This window comes from Aulonocara stuartgranti (assembly GCF_965226115.1).
Source record: "Aulonocara stuartgranti genome assembly, chromosome: 20".
Classification (NCBI taxonomy): Eukaryota; Metazoa; Chordata; class Actinopteri; order Cichliformes; family Cichlidae; genus Aulonocara; species Aulonocara stuartgranti.
In genome coordinates, this window is record NC_138956.1 from 28,446,780 (window position 1) to 28,466,929 (window position 20,150).

Genomic DNA, 20,150 nt, shown 5'->3' on the forward strand with positions numbered 1-20,150 from the left:
GAACATCAGCCAACAATACCCTGTTCAGCACGTTTACCACCTCATATATAGCCTTCTTTGAAATCTTTGACAGGTCACCCAGAACAGGTGTTCGAAAGGACAGAGGAGAGCCTCCCTCCTCATCCTGCTCCCCAACTGCGGCACAAACAGACAATGAAGGAAAGTCAGCTGAACTTGGTTGATCACCTGCCAAGCAAGTCCCCAGCACATCCCTTACAACTCCAGGAAGACCACCCATGACTTCTTCCACCAGCTTCTCCAGAAAGCGCAGAGATCAGATCCCAGGCTCCTGAGCCAGCTTGGCAGCTGTCTTCCACTGCCCTGCCATCCTCAGGCCCGCCGGCTTTGTTAGACCAGCATTTAATTCAATTCAATTCAATTTTATTTATATAGCGCCAAATCACAACAAAAGTCGCCTTAGGGAGCTTCATAGATACAGAGAAAAACCCAACAATCATATGACCCCCTATGAGCAAGCACTTTGGCGACAGTGGGAAGGAAAAACTCCCTTTTAACAGGAAGAAACCTCCGGCAGAACCAGGCTCAGGGAGGGGCAGCCATCTGCTGCGACCGGTTGGGGTGAGAGAACGAACCTCTGCACACTAGTAGTGCTGAGCATCCTACTTGGTGTGAAAAGATTGTAAAATAGAGGCTCCTCACAAATATTACCATACAATTGAGAACAGTCTCTCTGTACTTTGAAAACAGTCTTCCAAGCATTCAAAACAGACTGGTCAAAACAGGAGGTCTGGAAAAGGTCTATGGCAGTTAGGTTTATGAGAAACAGGTGCTTGTCATATGCAAGGTCCTTTATTCCGTGAAACACCATAGATGCAGTCTTGAACCAGGATGATTGTTGTTTTTGATAAAGATACCGCTGTGCCGTCTGAAGACGGAGTCCTGTGATGCAACTACAAAGGTCAATCAAACCTTGACCCCCCCTCTGATACAGGTAGAGACAACACAGCAGACCTGGTCCAGTGAAACCCTCCCCAGAAGAAATCGACCAGTCTTTTTTCTATCTCCTTGAGAAGAGAGGCTGGAGGTTCAACAACAGTAGCACGGTGCCAGAGTACAGAAGCGGTCAAGTTGTTAACAAACAGAGTCCGTCCCCTATAGGACAACTGTGGCTGGAGCCAAGTCCATTGAGACAACCAGGCAGTAATTTTTTCAACAACACCCTCCCAGTTCTTCCCCTGAAAAGCATCAGTTCCCAAAAACACTCCCAAACAATTAAGTCCCTCCCTGTTCCACTGTCTTCCTGCCGGTAACACCGGCTCCTCTTTATCAACCCACCCTCCCAAAATAAAACCTTCACTTTGACCAGTTAACCTTCGTGGAGGATGCTCGCTCATATGTCTGTCTGAGTGTTTTAATATCACTTTGACTGGTTATAAAAACCGTAACATCATCAGCATAAGCTGACAATTTTACTGTGCGTCCTGCTTCTTCAAAGGTAAAACCTGAGAGTCCCTGACTAAGATGGTGTAAAAGGGGTTCAATGGCAAGTGTATACAACATACCAGAAAGAGGGCACCCCTGCCTGATGCCTCTCTGAACTGGAACAGGTCGACTTAACCCACCCCCACCTTTAACATGACAGCAGCGTTTGAGTACAACAATTTGATCCAAGAAATGAAAATGTTCTCAAACCCAAAAGCTTCTAAAGTTTTAAACAAATAGCGGTGATCAACTCTATCAAAAGCTTTTTCTTGATCCAGAGATAAAAACCCCACATCTCCGAATTAAAAACAAGTTGTCCATAATAGTTCTTTCAGGGACACAGTATTCTTGATCCACATCAACAATCATGTCGAGATAGGTCTTCAACCTGTTAGAAAGACATTTTGCAAGAATCTTGTAGTCCGTACAAAGCAAAGAAACAGGTCTCCAATTTTTAAGCAGGCCCAGGTCCGCTTTCTTTGGCAGTAAAGTCAAAAGGGTCACCTTCCAACGTGACATGAGGAACTGCAACATTCTGTGCTTCACGGAGACATGGCTGTCCCCCACCGTGCCGGACCAGGCCGTAACTCCGTCGGATTCATTCTTTGTGCTCCGCGCGGACAGAACGGCAGAGTCGAACAAAACCAAAGGTGGAGGAGTGTGTTTCATGGTAAACAGAAAGTGGTGTGATGCCAGGAGCATTTCTACTCTCTCCAGCGGCTGCTCGCCACATCTGGAGTTCCTGAGCATTAAGTGCCGCCCTTTCTATCTGCCCCGTGAGTTCACCTCAGTCATCGCCACGGCGGTCTACATCCCACCCCAAGCGGACACAGGTATGGCTTTGTCCGAATTACATGATGTGCTGAGCTCGCTTCAAAACAAGGACCCGGGCGCAGCCCTCATTGTAGCAGGAGACTTTAACAAAGCGAACCTCAGACAAGTCATGCCAAACTTTTACCAGCATGTCTCGTGTCCAACGAGAGGGGATCGAATTTTGGATTACTGCTACACGCCATACAAGCAGGGCTACAAAGCTGTCTCACACCCGGCTTTTGGGAAGTCTGCCCACAACGCCATCTTCCTCATTCCGCAGTATAAACAAAGCATACGGAGGGAAGACGTGACCACGAAGGAAGCTACGCTACAGGACGCACTTAACGACGTAGACTGGGACATGTTCAGAGCATGCGCAGTCGACATCAACGAGTTTACGGAAGTAGCAGTATGCTTCGTCAATATGCTAGCAGAGGAGATTATCCCCACTGCGAGAGTCACCACATTCCCAAACCAGAAACCGTGGATGGACAGATCGATCCGCACTGCAGTAAACGCCAGGACCGCCTCCTACAACGCGGGTCTCGCCACTGGCGATATGAGCGCCTACAAAGCGGCCTCATACGGCGTGCGGCGCGCGGTGAGAGATGCCAAACGCAGGTACCAGGAACGTGTGGAGTCCCGCTTCCACCAGGGCGACACACGGAGTATGTGGCACGGACTACGCACCATTACGGACTACAAAGCCAGGGACACTGCGCCGATCAACGCCGACTCTGCATTCACCAACGAGCTGAATCGGTTCTACGCCCGTTTCGAGGTTAGCCAGGCGGCTAATGCTATCTACCGCCTGACTACTGAGGACAGTGACGTCATCAGCGAGAGACCGGTGACCAGCATCGCGGAGCATGACGTCCGAGCGGCACTGAGGAGAGTGAACACAAGGAAAGCGGCGGGGCCAGACGGCATCACCGGCCGTCTGCTGCGCTGCTGTGCTGACCAGCTAGCAGGTGTGTTCACTTACATCTTCAACGAGTCCCTGGCGAAGTCTGTGGTCCCCACATGCTTCAAAAGATCCACCATCATCCCTGTGCCCAAGAACAGCAAACCCTCATCCCTGAACGATTACCGGCCAGTTGCACTGACCTCGGTAGTAATGAAGGTGTTTGAGAGGCTGCTGAAGAACATCATCTCCTCCGCCATCCCAGACACCACAGATCCGCTGCAGTTCGCCTACAGATCCAACAGATCCACAGAGGATGCCATCGCCCACGTCCTACACACCACTCTCAGCCCCCTGAGACACTTTTGCAAGGTCCAAGGCGCCTGCACGCTGGAACACCTCACAAGACTAGGGTTTTAGAGATGCTTTAACCCAGTCCTCTACCTGTCACAATGTAGCCCTCGTTGGACATGGCGGCTCGACGGAGGAGCAGCTAGCGACCGAAAGTGGTTGGACCGGTGGACGACTTCAGTGAGGAGTGGATGACATTTGGTTCTGCCAGTGCAACTGAGTTCGACGGGTGGCAACTGAGTTCACACGGAGAGTTCTGCCGAGCCGAAATCATTATCAATGTCAAAACTGAGGACTGCACCAAGCTATTATTCCTAAACCCGGAGATGAGGGGTGAATGTGCAGTGTGAGGTAAAGTACTGATTGTGCTGTGGTGGAAATTGATCATCTTTAAATGATCGGTCTTCACATTCGGTGAGGGAGAAGATAACTAGCACAACAGCTAACTTTGGACTGTGGCTAATCAGCTAATCAAGAAGCCATCGGTAGTCTCGGTGCTAAAGACTCTGGACTACCCCTGACAATGCCACCTAAGAAAAACTCAGCCTTGGAGGAGGCGGAGGATATCAAAAGATCACTGGACTTCCTATCACAGGATGTAAATGACATCAAAATTAAGCAAGACAAAATACTTAACCTAGTGCAGGAAGTTACAGAGTTGCGGGTACGCCTTGCTGAGCGGGACAAAAAAATAACAGAGGTAGAGAAGAAAGTTGAGGATTTGGAGCAATACTCAAGGATAAATGATGTTATTGTGACTGGAATTAAGATCAAACCCCGCTCTTATGCTCATGCTGTGACCTCCGGTAACAATGAAGAACCCGGCTTACGGGAGGAGAACTCGACGGAGCAACAGGTGGTGTCTTTTTTGCGTCTAAAAATATACACTTGGATGTAAATACCATTGATGCCTGTCACCCTCTTCCCACGAAGAACAACATGCCGGCGGTGTTCCTGAGGTTTGTCAGCAGAAAAAACAAAGTTGCACTAATGAAGCAAGGGAAAAAGCTAAAAGGTACTAACGTCTATCTGAATGATCATTTGATTAAAAGAAATGCGGACATTGCTAAAAAAGCCAGAATCATGAGGAAGCAGGACAAGATACAGAATACTTGGGTCATGAACTGTAAGGTATACATCAAACTGAAAGGAACGCCCGAGGAAGCTAAAGTGGTGATTATCAGAGATATAGAGGAATTGAAGAAATATGAATGAATACTACTGAGGGTCTGCACAACCTGTGTCAGTTAAGGGAGCGTAAACTCATACAATGACATCTAAATACTCCTTAAATCTGACAAAAGATGAATTAGAAACACAAGAACGGAGTTTAAACCTTGAGGATTTGGAATTGAAGCATTTCGAATATACTGATCATAATGCTTTAGATCAAGAAGATCAATTAGACCCTGACAACCACTTCCTATTAGCCAACCCAAATGACTGTAAATATTATTCTGAAAAAGAATATAATTCCTCAATTAAAACTGATAAGAAATTCTCAATCATTCACTTTAATAGTAGAAGTCTGTATGCAAATTTCAGTTCAATTGAGGAATATTTACAACAGTTTCACGACCCATTTAGTATTATAGCAGTATCAGAAACATGGATTAAAGAAGAAAAAGGTGTTGATTTTGAATTAAAGGATTATAATCTCAATTATGTTAATAGAACAAACAAAGCAGGAGGAGGTGTTGCTATATATGTCCACAGGAAATTTAAATTTCGAATATTGGAAAGTATGACATTGACAATAAATGACTTATTTGAATGCTTAACCATAGAAATTATCAATGAAAAAGAGAAAAACATTATTGTTAGTTGTTTCTATAGATCACCTGGTTCGAGTCTAGAAGTATTCACTGATTGGATTGAAAAAATATTTTCAGTTGTAAGTAATAAAATATTATTCATCTGTGGAGATTTCAATATCGATTTGATAAACCCAAACAATCACAAGATCACCGAGGATCATATTAATAGGATGATTGGTATGAGTTTATATCCCACAATTTTAAGACCAAGTCGTATAACAACTCATAGTGCTACCCTTATTGATAACATCTTTACAAATAATTTAGAGTTAATAATTGCTAACGGACTAATGGTATGTGATATAACTGATCACCTGCCAATATTTATAGTGTATGACGTTAAGAGTGTATGCAAGAAAGTACCTCAGAAATATATCTACAAACGAGTAAGAACAGAAAATGCAATTAATCTCTTTTATCAGGACTTGATGAATCAGGATTGGAATGCAGTGTATGCTGTAGATGATGTGGATAGTGCTTTTGAAATATTTTTGGATATCTTCAACTGCCTGTATGATAAAAACTGCCCAGTCGGGCAATTCAGTATCAACAATAAATCTATTAAATGCCCGTGGTTAACAAAAGGATTACACAAGGCCAGTAAGAAGATAAATTCTTTATATAGACAATTCACTAAGCTAAGAACTGAAGAAGCAGAGTATAGATATAAAAAATATAAAAATAAACTAACGGAAATATTAAGAACTAGTAAGAAATTATACTATACTAATTTAATACATAAAAATAAAAACAACACTAAAGAGATATGGGGAATACTTAACACTATTATTAAAGGTAACACAAAAAAGTGCTCATATCCAGATTATTTCACTAATAATAACAGTGACAATTACAATCTAAACGAGATGGTGGAGTGCTTTAACAGCTTTTTTGTAAATGTGGGACTGGAGCTGGCTACAACAATTCCAAAAAGTAATCACAGCGAAATGTCACTGATAGAAATAAATTCAAAGACTATGTTCTTGTCGGGAGTTACTGAATTAGATATTTTAGATGTAGTTAACAACTGTAAGAACAAGAACTCTACTGATTGTTTTGGTATAGATATGACATTAGTTAAACGAATCATACATAGCATTGCCAGACCTCTAGCTTATATGTAATTTATCATTTCAAACGGGGAAATGCCCAAAGAAAATGAAAATAGCTAAAGTTATACCCATATATAAAAGTGGAAACAAACACATCTTCACTAACTATCGACCAGTGTCCCTGCTCCCGCAGTTTTCTAAAATATTAGAAAAACTTTATAATAATAGACTAGGTAAATTTATTGACAAACATAAACTAATTAATGAAAGTCAGTACGGATTTAGGACAGGAAGGTCAACTTCAATGGCTATCATTGATGCAATAGAAGAGATAACCAACAGTCTGGATAGTAAAAGACATGCAGCAGGGATATTTATTGACTTGAAGAAAGCATTTGATACGATTAATCATAGCAGATTATTTAAAAAATTAGACAGATATGGTATTAGGGGAGTGGCTTTGAAATGGATCCAAAGTTATTTGACTGAGAGTCAGCAGTATGTGAAGATGGGCGAGTTTGAATCGGGGTATTTGGGCATTAGCTGTGGAGTGCCACAAGGATCAGTTCTGGGACCAACTCTATTTAACCTTTATATAAACGACATATTTAATGTATCAAAGTTATTAAAATTAGTTATATTTGCTGACGACACCAATATTTTTTATTCTAACGACGACCATAGTGACCTAGTACTTAACATTAACAATGAGTTAAGGAAATTAAAAATATGGATGGATGTTAACAAATTATCTATAAATTTGAGCAAAACCAAGGTAATGTTCTTTGGGAATTACAATGTAAATGAAGATACTGTAATAAAAATAGATGGTGTAGTCATAGATGTAGTATCAGAAATAAAATTCTTGGGAGTAATGATTGATAGCAAATTATGCTGGAAATCACACATCAGACATATATAAAATAAAGTGTCCAAAAGTATCTCAATTATAAATAGAGCCAAGTTCTTCTTAAACTGCCATGCAATGTTTTTGTTATACTGTGTACTAGTCCTACCATACTTGACTTATTGTGTAGAGGTGTGGGGCAATAATTACAAAAGTTCTCTGCATCACCTGGCTATACTACAAAAATGTGCTATAAGAATAATGTATAAGGTAGGATATTATAGTCACACTAATATTTTGTTTTTGCAGTCAAAACTATTAAAATTGATTGATTTAGTTGAATTTTCGACTGCTCAACTCCTATATAAGGCAAATAAGGGTATACTGCCAGAAAATATCCAAAAGCTCTTTACACATAAAGAAGGAGGTTACAATTTGAGGGGATGTAGTAACTTTAAAAGGCAGATAGTTAGAACTACCAGGAAAAGTTTGTGTGTGTCTGTGTGTGGAGTGAAACTTTGGAACAGAATGGATGTAGAGCTCAAGCAATGTCCAAATATTCATCTGTTTAAATCGAGGTACAAAAAATGTATATTGTCAAGGTACAAAGAGGAATCGAGTGTGTGATTGTTTATCCATGATAGTAAATAATAATATATTCTTTGTATTATTTCTTTCTTTTTTCTTTGTTTATATATAGAATGTTAACAACAAATACTTATATAAACAATTATTTTGTAGAGTTGAAATGGACACTGTTGATATTGTCTTACGCTGTTGTTATTACTGTTATCTCCATTATTAGGAAACAGTAGACCAGAATTAATTCTTAAAAGTAAAATTGATGAAGTTACAACTATACAATGGAAGCATACTTCATTGATATTTTCATAGCTAAAATATAAATAATATACGGAGAGGATGTAATGACCATGATGGTGATGACTGTGATATTCAACGGTGCATTATTGACTGCATTATTGATGCTAAATACTTACACTACTGTATGTTGTAATTATGACAATGCGATAATTTTATAACCGTAATTGTATGTCACAAATATTTAAATGTACTGCGCAACTACAAAATTTAAAACTCAGATAAGATTGTAGGGGTGGGAGTTAAAAAGCTTGTCTTCATCCCACTCCTTTTCGAGCTAAACTTGTTTTTTCTTTTTCTTTTTTTGTGTAATTGTACATTACAATAACTTTATTATTTGGTTGCTCGAATAAAAGACATTCATTCATTCTATTATTATACATCTGGTTGATACATAATCTATCAAGCCCAGCTGCCTTCACACTGCTCTTAGAAATTATGTGTACTGTCTGGTTGTGGGATGGAGCTTTCTCCACACATCAGTCAGATCATTCTGAAGAATGATTGTAGATAAAAGTGAGCCCGAAGGTAAATGGCCTGCATTTGTATAGCGCTTTTCTAGTCCATAGGACCCCAAAGCGCTTTACACTACATTCAGTCATTCACACACACAGTCACACACTGGTGATAGCAAGCTACATTGTAGCCACAGCTGCCCTGGGGCGCACTGACAGAGGCGAGGCTGCTGGACACAGGCGCCACCGGGCCCTCTGACCACCACCAGTAGGCAAACACGGGGTTAGTATCTTGCCCAAGGATATTTGGCATGCAGCCAGGATGCAGCCTGGGATCGAACCACCGACCTTCTGATTAGGGGCTGACCTGCTCTGCCACCTGAGCTACAGCCACCCAGTGGGTGAGGCTCTCCTGCATTTCTGTCAACTGAAGGGTGGGTTGTGCAATTCCAGTCCCCTCTCACCACTACTATAGAACCACTATGTAATTGTGATAATTTATCATTAATTTTACGAAATAACCGCACATGACCTGCAGCTGAGTTATGGGCGTATATATTCATAAAAGCAAAAGGTATTCCCTTGATGGTTGATTGTACTACCTGTGCCCTTCCCTGCTCTATCTCACAGATGGAAACATGTGACAGTTGAAGGTGCCTAGAAAATAAAATTGCTACACCTGTTAGTACCATGACTTAAAAAAACCTGCCCACTCCAACTCATTCCCCATTCTGTCTCATTATCTATAGTGCTATGTGTTTCCTGCAAAAGGAACACATCAGTGTTTTTGTTCTTGCTAAGCTCCACTAAGACTGCACGCCTTTCCCTATCCCTACCACTAATGTTAAGTGTACCTACTCTCAAATTTGCCATATAAGACAGAGAAAAGAGGAGGAGAAAAAGAGAAAAGACAGTGAGACGCTTCCAGAAAGACACCCTTAGTGCCTCAAACATTTCACTATGCTTTTAAAGGAGCTTTTCCTCGTTTTTCCCTCCTCAACTTATTCAGGATCTTTTTAAGACGGAATCTTTTCTGTTTGCTCAATTGTTCATAACCAACAACTCTTCTTATTTTCAGAAAAGATTTTATAAAAAGATCAACATCTGGAAAAAACTCAGTGACTTCCACAGACTGCATACCAAATGTCTCATCCAAAAAGCGGTTTATATCTTCTAAGGAATATGACTGCTGATGGTCTTCTTGTGAAACAATATCAGAGCATTGTGACAGGGAATCATCTTCCAACAAGTCGTCTTCCTCATTTTCCGCACTCAAAGAACCTGAAACTATATTCGCAATACCCACCTGTCCACTGTCCTGATTTTCCTCCACACTTTCGCTGTCCTGTATGTCATCACATCCATCCTCCACCTCATTAGTCCCCCGTATCCCCTGTTCTTCTAGTGCAGCCTGTGGAGCACTGGCTGCGACTTCCATTCTGTCACCCTGCGCCGCTAGCGGCTCGCCGATGACAGGGCTGCTCGTAGACGGCTGCTCATCCGCACTGCTACGAGCTGGCTGTTCTCCCGTACCGGCATCTACAGCGCGCTCCTGCTCACTTGCCCCAGTAGCATGAGCCTCTTGTTCACGGCGCACCTCCTGCTCTTTGTGAGGGCAGGATGAGCGTTTATGGCCAACATCACCACACACAAAGCACTTCATGCTATCTGCACTGGCGTAAACAGTATATAAGCCGTTTTCATATCTTACTTTAAACGACACTTCCAGTGTCTGCGAAGGATCGTTCAGGTACATGAAGGCCTGCCTTCTTAGTGACTGAACGTGCTGCAGTCTGGCGTCTTTGCAGCCAAGACAAACAACCCTGAACCCGCTAACAAACTTTCCAAAGCAGGTCAGTTCCTTTTCAAGTAGCTCATTTGGGATGAACGGCGGGACACCGGACATGGAACCTCTGGAACAAACGGAAACGCTTTTTCTTCTTTTTCAGGCTCTTTTCCATGAGTGCTTTTTACCCCAGGATGAGGGCTCTCAAATCATCGATTGTTTCTGCATTTTGTTTCTTGAGTTTCCGGCATATTTGCTCCACTTCTTTTAATGTTGCTTGTTTTTCTGCAAGCTTTTCTTTCAGTTCTTTGGATGTTGCCTCCTTGTGCATATCTTTTAACTGCTCATTTCTTCTCTGGATTTCTTGAAGCGTACGCTGCAGGTCTTCATGCATTTTCTCTTGTTGTTGCTTTTGCACATGCATTTCAGTGTGTTCACACCTCAAGTTGTTGAAGTTCAACAACATCCCATTAATGAGCTCTTAGTTGTTTCTCGCCATTCCATTGATCCTACGCTGCATCTCTGAGCATCGTTTTTCCAGTTTTTCCTTCCCTCCTTCCAGTTCAGTTGTTTTGTCCTTCATTTCATTACAAAATTCTTGCAGTTTTACATTTTTCCTCTCAGAGTTCTGGAGAAGAAGTTTCTCTTCTTTCTGTCTTTCTTGCGGTTCTTTTTTTTCCTTGAAGAAACTCTTTATTTTGGTGCAGTGTTTCATTAAGCTTTACTTTCAGCGCTCTGTGGCTTTCCTCCATGACATTGAGTTTGCCCTGCCTCTCTGAGGATTTCTTTATTTTTTTCCTTGGAGCGCCTGATTTCTTTGATCCATGTATTGGAGATCACAATCTATCTTCTCAACAGTAGCTTTCCTGTCTTGAAGCTGGTTGGACATTTCTTGTAATTCAGCGCTCTTTTCCTTGTTCTCTTTAAACAGGAGCATAATCTGTTCTTGTGCTTGACCAAACATTATATCCCACCCCTCATTAATAACTTGAATTCCAGGCTGGCTTTGTTGTCTTTCTTCCAGGTGTTTATTTTGTGCTTCCATTTGTCTGTGCTTCTCCTCTAGTTTCTTGTCTTTACTTTGTATAATTTTGTTCTGTAGGTGGTAGTTTTCCATGCTACTTTCCTGTAATACACTTGAATAGATAAGACGCCATCTGGGGAAATTGTCCGGCCACACCAGGAAGGAGAGGTGGCGTAATCTTTTTGTCTTTGTTGGCGTTTTCTTGGATACATGTTGGAGTCTGTACACGGTGACTCTGAAAAGGTTTCAGAATGTTTCTCTTGTGAGCGTTTGAAGGCTTCGAACACAACTGCTGCGAACAAATCGACTAAAAACGTTGACATACTATAGAACTATAGAAAATAGAGACGCAGGCTGTCCAGGTGGAAGCCGTAGCCGAATATAGTACTGAAGCAACAGGAATGTAATCGCTAAAAGCTCTGTGCTCATCTGAGCCTCACAGCTAACTGAATTAAATGTACAGTGGAGGCATGCAGTGCTCACCACTTTTATGTATTCAGTATGAGGGTCGGGGTGAATGTGGAGAGACAAAACATACTATGACTTGTGATATATTTAAGTTAAGCACCAAAGACAAATGATCAGACATGACATTCTTTTAATAAATCAGATAAAACACTACAAATAATTACTTCAGCATTTTCCGCATTTGTGCCACTGAAATGAATTGAAAATGTATATGCAATTAAAGTGTTTTAAAGATGTGGCCTTTTGGACAGAATAATCCTAAACATGATGACCTAACTAGTGACACACACACACACACGTATGAATTGCTGGTTTCAGCTGAAATCATTTCAAAAACCAAAACAAATGAAAACAACAAATGAAATAATCACACCATGTAATCACTTTAATCAGATTTATCTAATCAACCTACTCTATGCTAATGCTGATTTTGAGAGGAAAGGAGGGGAGTGGGCATGCCTTGGCCATGGCACATTTATCTCTGTTCTGTGCAGATATAGTCTAACAGGAAAGCAGCAAACCAGGAAAGCTCCAATCCCCCAGGAATACAGTTGAAATCAAAATCTTCTTAAAGATAAATAACAAATAACACAAGAAAAATGAGCAGAAAAAAGCAAAAAAAAAAAAAAGAAGAAGAAGAAGGCATATCTGCTGAAATTTCACAGAGTACAATAACCTCAGTTTGATCTGAATTAAGGAGCAGAAAGTTAGAGGCCATCCAGGTCTTTATGTCTTTAAGACAGGGGTCCCCAATCCCAGTCCACGAGGGCCGGTGTCCCTGCAGGTTTTAGATCTCACCCTGGGTCAACACACCTGAATCACATGATTAGTTCATTACCAGGACTCTGGCGAACTTCAAGACATGTTGAGGAGGTCATTTAGCCATTTAAATCAGCTGTGATGGATCAGGGACACATCTAAAACCTGCAGGGATACCGGCCTTTGTGGACTGGGATTGGGGACACCTGCTTTAAGACGTTCCTGCAGTTTAACTAATTAGTGTGTGTTATCTAACTCAATGGATGCTGAGATGCATAACACACAGAGATTGCCAACTTTCTGCAGAGACAGTCACTACACACCTCCAAACTTCAGGTGGCCTTCAGATTAGCTCAAGAACAGTGCACAGAGAGCTTCATGACATGGGTTTACTTTGCTGAGCAGCTGCATCTATGCCTCAATCTGGCACTAAAATGTTATCAACAAATCCTGTGTGTTGCAAGGTGGCGCCTTCATGGATTGGACATCCCACAAATGCTCGATTAGATTGAAATATGGAGGCCAAGTCAACAACTCAAACCATTCCTGAAACTTTTTGGCTTCGTGGCAAGGTACATTATTCCTGCTGAAAAAGGCAATAGCCATTAGAAGAAAGGGTGTATGTGGTCTGCAGCAATGCTTAGGTACGTGATACATGTCAAAGTAACATTCACATGGATGGCATGCCTCCCCATGTAAAATGTTGAGTCTTGGCTTCCCGTAGTTGGTTCACCATTGTTCCTACTTTGTAAAACTTTTGAAAGATACTGACCCCTGCAGACCGGAAGCACCCCACAAGAGCTGCAGTTTTGGAGATGCTCTGACCCAGTCACATCAATTTAGTCCCTACTGCACACATTTATTTTTCCTATTCATTCATGTTCATGGTACAGATATCAGTAAAGCTGCGCTCCAGACATGTCAGTATCTATCTGAAATGAAAAAGGGAGTAAGCATTGCATAAACAGGAAAACAATTACATCACAAGAGTGACATAATTCAAATACGTTTCATCAATATCCCAAACTATTTTTTATAGTTTGAATCGCAGCTCATCTTGCAAGCTAAACGTTGTAGTTATATTTAAATTCTGCTATGCCTGAGATTTACAAAAGATTAAATCAGATATGACAGCTGTAATTAGGTAAAAACAGTTTATAATTTGGTAAACCAATGATTGAGTTTGAAGGATAGTGAATCAGTCAGAGACAATATAGAACCACTGTACTGTTGGTGCTCCCAGCCATGAAACTACATGTTCTTATATAGTGCTTTTCTACTCCACCTGAGCTCTCAGAGTGCTTTATACGTGTCTCATTCACACAAGTACTTTTTTTTTCTATCCAATAGATTTATTGGAGAGCAATGTGGGCTTAGTCTCTTGCTGAAGGACATTGATTTGCATGCAGACTGGAGCAGCCAGGGATTGAACCTTATTAGATTTTGTCAGTCTATCTCATTAATACAAATAAAAAGAGGATATTTAGCTATGAACTCCTTTTAAATAATATGTCTACAGTATGCTTGAATTCGGGTCTCATTTAAAACAGTATAGTATGTAGACTTTTGAAGAAATAAAAAGAACATAAATCTATCTCTCTTGTTCTCTACTGTGGCCAACATTCCACTGAACTTGGTCTGTCAGCCGTAGACCTGTCGATGCAATCTAAATTAGAAATTCTAATGCACATATCACCTCTTTGAACTTCAAGCTTGAAGAAGTTTGAGTTTGGCACTCCCTTTGATATGCAGGCACAGTCTGTGCATTGATCCCTCTGAATTTGTTTGACTTTGACAGGCTAGTTCTTTTCACTTTCTTCCTTGCTCCCTTCATTTGCTCACTGACTGGCTCATTCTCTTTCTTCTCTTCTTTTTGCAGAACACTTGACTATTCCTGTTTAACATGAGCAGAAGTCAAAGATGTGAACACACACACACACACACACACACACACACACACACACACACACACACACACACACACACACACACACACACACACACACACACACACACACACACACACACACACAGAGCAAAAGATACAGACTTCAGTAGTTTTACTGAAGTTGATAATGGAAGGGTGTGCATGATAACACGTTTACGCCAACACAAGTCAACAAGGTGCGAAACAAATCTTTTCTACTGGTATTTCTAGATAATACGAAATAAGTCTCTAGTGCCAGGAGATGGCATGATACCAGAACTGGGTCATTAACAGGTAATTAGACTTGGATACATATTTGGATACATTTTTATAGTACCAGGTATACTGAGGTAAAATGCACATTTTTTTTCTCAGTCATTACTTTGTTGTTTTGTGAAACAGTATGATGGTCAGAAAATAAAATGTGAACATCACACCACAGTGATTCTGTCATTTAGTACAACATTATCCAGTAGTGCAATACCATCCTGTCTCTAAGACTCTAGCACCTGCTGCTACACCCCACTTAGGTGTTTTTGTTTGATGACATCATCCAGGCAAGTAGCAGCATATGCAGCATTGGGATGCAGCACCTGATTCGTGAGGAGCTGAAAGGTGGTTGAGTTACCAAACAAGCTGTGTGGTGCTGTATGTGGCTAGTGCAGCCTGGCAGTCAAGAGAACACATCTTATGGGCAACCCTGCAATTTGGCAATATCTGCCCTGAGATGGACATCAAAAAAGAACATGGAATGACCGGCTGAACGATTGTTTCACCATGCTCACCAGAGAGAAAACCTCTGCCTCCTTCCACAGTTTTCAGAGGTTGAGGTTGGTAAATCTGTGTTGCCTCTGTCAGTCCACACAATTTCATAGATAACATACCTCGCTCTCCAACCTCTTGACCAGACAGGGATCACCAACCAAGTAGATGACCTGCTCTCCCACCTGAGCTACAGCCACTCCCAAATGGTTTACAGTCCTACAAAACTGAACTGAAAAACTTATTCTGAACAGAAACTTACACTGGGAAAAAAACACAGGGAAACACAAGCCCTCAAACTTCAACAATGCAAGGCAATGGTGACACGCCAAGAACAGGAACACAACTGATGCTCTGATTATGAAAGAAAGGGAAGACAGCAACTATATATACACAGGAGGGTGATTGGGGGAGTGGAGACAGCTGGGGAGAACATGACACAGGAAGCAGATGACAGCAGACAGAACAAAGGAAGTAAAACTAAAAGCCAAGCACCAGAAACTCTCAAAGCAAAAGAGGAAGTGGTAACTAAATGAGAAGACACAGATGCAGGAATGAACTTATAGGATACTTGACACAGGAGTGGGGAGCACTAAGGCAGGAATGTAGAACGAGTCTACCAAGAGAATTAATACAAGAAATAATATAAACATGTCAACCCTCATATAATCAAATAAACCAAACTAGAAAGTCAAAAGTCAAACACTCAGATATAAAATGAAGATAAAGAAGAAAATATTAGACATTAATAGAAATAATATTAAAAGAATGTGGGCTTGGTAAACAGTGTTAGAGGAGCTGGGGCTAGAAAAAGAGCCTATCTCATCTTAACAGCTGTATTTTATTGAGAGTGACCTTGAGGAATATAATATTTAATAAATTATTTGTAACTGTTCAACCAGATTTAGCATGGAAAACTGATCCTGGGACAACAGGGAAAAATCCACTTTGATAGAGAGAAACCAATATTCACCAATATTCCTCACAGCTTTAGACAAAAAACTAGAATGTTTTTCAAATTGTTAAGATATGTCATAAGAAATCTTTGGACTGTAATATCAATAAGAAAGTGGTTGAAAATTGTTAAGGGTATTTTAAAACCCTTGTTGCACTTCTGCATAAATCAACAATAAAAACTCTTTAGAAAATGCAGACCTCTCTCTTTAGTACCTCAATTCTAAAAAATGAGGTACTAAAGGTACTAAAAACAGTTTTATAACCAACTGTAAAAATTCACAGAGATACATAAAACTACTTATAAACATTCAGTACAAGTTAAAGTACCCCAGCATCACTGCATTATTAAACTTAATAGAAAAAATCATAACATCCACAGATGATAAGACAGATGGTGTATTAATAAAAAACTGGAATGTTATGGCATCAGTGGGTAACTGGGAGTTATTAAAGAAAAAGAAAGCAATAGTTTGTGAAGTTAAATGATTATTGTCCCTTATTTACAGCATGTCTTTATCCTGTCTTCCTTCTCTCACCCCAACCGGTCACAGCAGATGGCCCCCTCCCTGAGCCTGGTTCTGGTTCTGTCGGAGGTTTCTTCCTGTTAAAAGGGAGTTTTTCCTTCCCACTGTCATCAAAGTGATAGAGTGTTATTGTGATTTGACGCTGTACAAATAAAACTGAATTTAATTGAATCAAACATAATGAAATGGGGAGAAAGCAAAACTGAAAACACTAACATAGCACACAAGACTTTCAAAGTAGAACAGACATTCACAAAGATACAGACTAGACACTGAGACATAGAGACATGACTGACTGGGGAGACAGGGAGAACATGGAGACAAGAGTGACTAGACGTGGAAAGTGGGACACAGGAAAAGTACAGAGTAGACATGGGAACAGACAAAAAACACAGGCTAACATAAATACTAAGGAACGAAGGACTCTAATTACTAAGAACATAAGAAATAAAGATAACCAAAACCAGGAATAACAGTAGTCATGGAATATTAAATCAGAATCTGAAACCCAAATACTGGCTCGCAGACCCAGTACAGTGACAGCAAGACACAGAATAGATTTGTTTGAGCCACGAAATACAGAAAATGGGCATTAGATGAGTCTAATCTGAGAATCCTAATTTGAGACCTTCGGTTCCACCCGCCGTGCATTTGTCCGTTGCAGAAAAAGTGAACTGATGGTCTCTACATGCATGGTTCCCACAGTGAAGATTGTGAGAGGAGGTGTGATGGTGTGGGGGTGCTTTGCTGATGACACTGTTGGGGATTTATTCAAAATTGTAGGCAAACTAAACCAGCATGGCTACCACAGTATCCTGCAGCTCACGCCACCCCATCGATCACTAATTTTGAAGCAGCTGGATAATGTAGTGGTAAAACTACACATCTTTGGATTGGGAATCATAAGTTCGATTCCTATCCAGTAAGGGTCCTGGCTAGACCCACCCATGCTAAAAACCTAGCCCTAGAATGGTGTGGCCAGATCTGCATCCTGTCTGCAGCTCAGACACAAAACATTTCAGTGCATGTTGTACTCTGTATGATTGTGCATGTGAGGACTAAAGCTTGATTCTTCTTCATCTGGTTTGTGTTTATTTGGACCATCACTTATTTTCCAACAGCACAATGACCCCAAACACACCTCCAGGTTGTGTCAGGGCTATCTGACCAAGAAGGAGAGGGATGGAGCGCTGCACCAGATAGCCTGGCCTCCACAATCACCTGACCTAAACTCAATGGATATGGTTTTGGATGAGATGGAGCGCAGAGTGAAGGCAAAAGGACCAACAAGTGCTCAGCATCTCTGGGAACTCCCTCAAGACTGTTGGAAACCATTTCAGGAGACGACCTCATGAAGCTCATGGAGAGAATGCCAAGAGTGTGCAAAGCAGGAATCAAAGGAAAGGGGTATTCGGCAGAATCTGAAATATAAAACATATTTTGAGTTATATTACACTTTTTTTGTTTATTTACCTTGCAAAATGTAAAGAAATTAGGGGTCACTCAAGACATTTGTACCTGTCTACAATACCTGACAACTATTTGGCATTTTCACTCCATTGCAGTCTTTTTATTGAGCTTGTTTGTTCACTTGTTTTACCACTGATCTAACAAGAGGATAACAAGAAGGAAAAAAATGTTACATGCAAGGATTCAATCTGATCAACTAGAGCAAAAGATCCAATCCATTTTCCTGTCTTTGATACTGTCTTTACATACTGAGTTGCAGTTCTTTACTCCACCTCACAAAAGCATTGGATTGCATGAGTCGAATCCTGCTGAGCTTCACAGCAAAAACAATCTTGTAGCACCTCCAAGTGGTCATATCAGCCCATATCAGTTTGTGTACAAAAGAGTGAGGTGTGGGGAAACCAATTTAAATTGTTTTACCTATGCTCAGTATGTGCAGACATTTCATAAAAGGTCAGGGATCCACAGGCTGCTCTATGTTTACAGCACTTCTGTTTAACATTTCGAAGTTTCAACCTGTCAGTGTCCAAGTAACAAAACCTTTATTTTTGTCTGCTTCTGCAAATTCAGTAATTCACATTTAACATAACTGGCAAATCTGAAAAAGTAAAAAGGTACTTAATTATACTATTAATACTTAACTTTCAGTGCTGAAAGTTAGTTTTGTAACTTTTTTCTACAGCAGTCTTTCACACACGTATGTACAGTCAGGCAAACTCAGTCCAGACTTTTCTTTTACAGATTTATGTTTAATGTGATGTTGATAGATTTTACTTCTTTTTTCTTTGCTTTTCCGGCTCCATCAGTAAACAAACAGGATCTTAATGTTCAATTAAAGTGTAATTTGGGTTCACAGACTTCCCTACTCAGTAAAAAAAATTAAAATAAAGATTAAAAAAATGTACATTAAAGTCAATGTATAGTCATTTCTTAATTAAGGGAGAATGTTTTTTGAAGAAATCTTTTTTTTGTCAGTTAATTTTTGTTAATTTTTGTTAATTTTGTTTAATAAGTTTATTATTTACTTCTTTTTTTAACTTTAAGCAGGTTCTGTAGCCGTTTAATGCTCACTATGACTTTTCTAATGATTGGTACTGAGCAGGTAGTATCCAGTGTATTTAGAATATATTAAAGGGGGAGCTTCCCCCTTGGATTATTAATTAGATAAAAGCCAGGACAGAATTTGGGCAAAGTTTTAAATAAATAGAAAATACTTTGTTATCTTACTTTAGGTTTTTTGTTTAACTATAACAACAAAAGCAGAGCAGTAGGTAGAATAACTGTTCAGATAATGCAATACAAATATAAAAAAAAATGTTCTCCCTTTCACTAAGCTATTTGTTTTGGCTTTAAAAAAAATACTTCAAACAAAACACCAAATAGTGAAGAACAGAGGTTTTGTTTAGAGGATTTTGTTCAGGAACAGTATCATGTTCACATTTTTCCTTTTTATTGCACGTCAGCTATGACTTAGTAACTGTCCTGCTTCTGAGAAAAAAAATGTCTCAGTCAGTCAGTCAGTGTTGCTCAGAGAGGGAAGTGTTGCTGCGTTGTTTTTTCACCAAAGTAGTGCATCGTGATCCTGAGGAATTAGTTTCTCTTCTCAGAAGCTGTACGATTCAGTTAGGAAATAGAATTTATTCTGACGTGTCACTTCTCATTCTGGTCGGGAGCCCGCAGTGCCTCTGACTGGAAATCACTGCAGGCAGGGGTGAGGACAACAGCATAAATTATCGGTACTTCACTCTCTCCGATTAAGGACATTGCAATAAAGCACTACCTTACCAAGGCTCACAACATCATTAGGGTTAGATTTCTAACACTGCCACCCTTTGCTTTGTTGACAGCGATGCAAACCTTTGGCCACACAGTTCCAGTAGCAGACACATCTCTACATCAGCTGTTCAGACAA